Here is a 4126-nt window from a genome sequence, read left to right on the forward strand (position 1 = left end):
AACAAGGCAGAGTTGGGAGGGATAATGCAGTACCCCTGGGGCTAAGGAATCGTTAGTACGGGGCCTGGAGGGACTGCTTACTGCCATATGGGGAGGGTGGTTGTTTGGGAAGAGCTGCCTGACTGGAGCTCTGGCCTTTAGTAGAAAGAGGCAGCCAATTCAGTGACCTGGATGAGTAAATCCTACTTCACCTTCTTTCAGAACTTATCTCCTTGTTGTGCCCATCATTGCCCAAACCCAATCAGATACTGCAGGATCACAGTGATGCAGTTCATGGGGCCAGCTTCGCAGGGCACAGAAGAGAGTGGAGGGTGGAGTGGACCTGGAGGGACGAGTAGAGTATATCTAGGACAACCTGCCTTGAGTGTCACCTACTCATCCAGTTCAACCCTCAAATTTCTAAAGCTTAAATCAGGCAATTTCTTGCTCATCTTTTTAAAATCCAACCATTGCTCCCTATTAGTCTTAGAATAAAATAAATTGTTTTGTAATAACTCATGAGAGCTGATTGTTAGGATCTCTTCTCAACTCTCCATTCAGTGACAAGTGACCATCAAGTTTGAAATCAGCTATGGGGAAGTATTTACACTGTGGAATTGACAAATACTAATTTGGGAATTTTTTTTTCTTTCATAGAGTTGCATATATGAAGAAAAAAGCATTTCATATTTTATTTAAAAACTTGTTTCCAGGCTCTGGCTGGTTGGTTCAGTGGTTGAGTTTGGCCTGGCATGTGGATGTCCCAGGTTCGATTCCTGGACAGGGCACACAGTAGAAGGGACCATCTGCTTCTCTACCCCTCTCTCTGCTCTCTCTCTCTCTCTTCTCCCACAGACATGGCTCGATTGGTTCAAGTGCATTGGCCCTGGGCACTGGGGATGGCTCTGTGTAGCCTCTGCCTCAGGCACTAAAAATAGCTTGGTTATGAGCATTGGCTCCAAATGGGTAGAGCATCAGCCCCAGACAGAGGTTGCTGGGTGGATGTTGGTCGAGGCACATGCAGGAGTCTGTCTCTCTATTTCCCCTCCTCTCACTTGGAAAAAAAAGAAGAAAACAACAACAACAACAAAAACTTGTTCTCTGATTCCTTTCAGTTCAGAACTCCAGAGAGATGGCTATGGAGTGGGGTCCTGAGGTGAATGTGGACAGCAGTGAGTCAAAACTGAGCAAAAATGAGCTAAAGAGATGCCTGAAAGCTGAGTAAAAAGTGAAGAAAAAAGCCAAGCAGGAGTTCAGTGAGAAACAACTAAGCCAGGCCAATGCTGCTGCCACCCACCATACCACACTCTGCTGATAAGGCTGTGGTGCCAAGGGGAGCCCTGGACCTGAGCCAACACTGCAAAACCCACAGTCCAGCAGTCCGCCAACTAAAGGTCAATGGGGAAGACCATACCCACCCAAGCTCCCTGCAGACGCCTTGTTCACTCCCTTCATCCAAGAATATAGTCATCTGCATCCTGGGGAACCTGAGTAACATTACCTTAAGGTGGCAGGTAGGATCCGTGCCAAGAGTTTCTGGGGGAAAGCTCATCTTCTAGGAGCTTCAAGGAGAGAGGGTCAAGTTGCAAGTTGTGGCTAATTCCAGGAATTATAAATCATAAGAATTTCTTTGTATCAATAACAAATTGGAATTCAGGGGAATCTTGGAAAAACCAAGAAGGGTGAGCTGAGTGTCATTCCCTATGAGATCACATAGCTGTCTCCTTTCTTGCAATATTTTGCCTCATCTTCACTTTGGCCTCAAAGACAAGGACACATGATATCATCAGAGATACTTGGACTTGATTTTGAATGACTCTGTGAGGCAGAAATTTATCCACTCTAAGATTATTACATATATAAGAAGTTACTTGGACAAGTTGGGATTCCTAGAGATTGAAACTCCCATAAACATTATCCCAGGGGGAGCTGTGGCCAAGCCTTTTACCACCTACCACAATGAGCTGGACATGAGTTTATACATGAGAACTGCTCTAGAACTCTACCATGAGAGATGCCGGTGGTTGGTGGCATTGACCAGGTTCACGTAATTGGAAACCAGTCCTGGAATGAAGGAATTGATTTGACTCACAATCCTGAGTTCATCACCTGTGAGCTTTACACAGCCTACGCGGACCCTCACAATCTCATGGAAATCACAAAGGTGATTTCAGGGACGGTGAAGCACATTAAACGTGGTTACAAGGTCACCTACCATTCAGAAAGCCAATCCTATGAGATTGACTTCATCTGACCCTTCTGGAAAATGAGCATGGTAGAAGAGTCTGGGAAAGCCCTGCGGGTGAAGCTGCCAGAAACTAAACTCTTGGAAAATGAAGAAACTCTCAAAATTTTTGATGATATCTGTGTGGCAAAAGCTGTTGAATGCCCTCTACCGCGGACTATGGCCAGGCTCCTTGATAAGCTTGTGGGGAGTTCTTGGAAATGACATGCATCAATTCTACATTCATCTGTGATCATCTGCAGATAATGAGCCCTTTGGCAAAATGGCACCGCTCTGAAGAGGGTATGACTGAGTCTCTGAGCTTTTGTCATGAAGAAGGAAATGCCTGAATGACTGGGTTGAATGACCCCATGAGGCCATGGTAGTTTTCCAAAGAACAGGCCGAGGCCAAGGCCGCTGGGTGATGATGAGGCCATGTTCACAGACAAAAACTTCTGCATTGCCCTGGCATATGGGGTGCCACCCACCGCTGGCTGGGGGATAGGCACCAACAGTCACCATGTTTCCCACAGACTCTGATAACATAGAGGAGTACTGCTGTTTCCTTCCATGAAACCTGAAGATGAAAAGGAAAATGTAGCAATTGTTGATACACTGGAAAGCCCAACAGCTGGCACTGCCTAGAAAATAATAATTACAAGCCACATAACTCAAGGTATCTTTGTACTTCTGTAAAAGATCAAGGACTGCAAGGCAATCCTTGCTGTCAGGATAGGTTGCTATCCATTTGACTATCACAGTTCCGTCATCAGAAAGAGAAAAGGAATTAAGAATTCCTCTTTTACCTGTGTTACCAAATAAATCATTTGTCTCTTAAAATAGTAAAAATAAATAAAAAACAAAAATAAATAAAAATGTGTTTTCTTGTGAACTCAGGAAATGTTTTCTTGAAAAAACACAAACAAACAACCATTTCCATTGAAAAGCTTAGAAAACAATGACCAACCTATTCCTGATGAGCACCCCTGGCACCCAAACCATGTTCTCTAAACACCATTTCCCACTAAAAGTAATCAGGGCTCCTTGGAGAAATGGTTGATTCTAGGTCTTGAGTGAGAAATGCAACAAGATGAGACTGAAACATCATACACTAGAGAGCAAGGAAGCTACCAAATCTACTAGGGTCATGTCCAATGACTCAACAGTCACTGTGAAAGTACTTCTATTATTCCAAAAGGGAAAAATTGAGCATTAAAACCTAGGAGTCATATGATTTAAAACAACTACCACTTGACCAGGTGGTGGTGCAGTGGATAGAGCATTGGCCTGGGATGCTGAGGTCCCAGATTCGAAACCTCAAGGTCATTGGGTTGAGTGTGGGGTCATAGACAGGACCCCATGGTCGCTGGCTTGAGCAAGAGGTCACTGGCTCGGCCCCCTCAATCAAGGTATGTATGAGAAAGCAAACAAGGAACAATTAAGGTGCCGCAACTATGAATTGATGCTTCTCATCTCTCCCTTCCTGTTGGTCTCTCCCTTTCTGTCCCCCTCTATCTGCCTATAAACATCTCATTGGTCACCTTTCAAAGCTGTTAGGGAACCATCTCATTCTGAAAACAGGGAAATAAAGAGAGAGATGCATGCATCCTTCCTGTGTGAATATTCTTTAAGGTAACCGAATAGTTGATGACAGGAAATTATTTTTAGAAGAATCTAACTGCTAAATGAAGGAGGAAATGATAAGACTTAGAATATCATCATTTTGTAAACCCTAATGAGATAAGAAATCTAGGCAGTCATCAGAGGCTGAATTCATGTAGTATGTGATGAAAAGCTAATGGGAAACCCAAGGGGCAACAATCAAGCTGGCAACATTTGAAGCCAACCAGTCTGTTTTACTTAATAAAAACATAAGACTAGCCCTGGCTGGAATGGTTCATTGGCTAGAAGTCATCCTGGTAC

The 4126-nt window shown here is 44.0% G+C and overlaps 1 pseudogene; it reads left to right on the top strand.

The window, feature by feature from the left end:
* The first annotated feature begins 1111 nt into the window (after window positions 1-1111).
* Window positions 1112-2848, top strand: LOC136384438 (lysine--tRNA ligase pseudogene; annotated as a pseudogene).
* The last annotated feature ends 1278 nt before the right edge of the window (window positions 2849-4126 follow it).

This window comes from Saccopteryx leptura, chromosome 13 (assembly GCF_036850995.1).
Source record: "Saccopteryx leptura isolate mSacLep1 chromosome 13, mSacLep1_pri_phased_curated, whole genome shotgun sequence".
Lineage (NCBI taxonomy): Eukaryota > Metazoa > Chordata > Mammalia > Chiroptera > Emballonuridae > Saccopteryx > Saccopteryx leptura.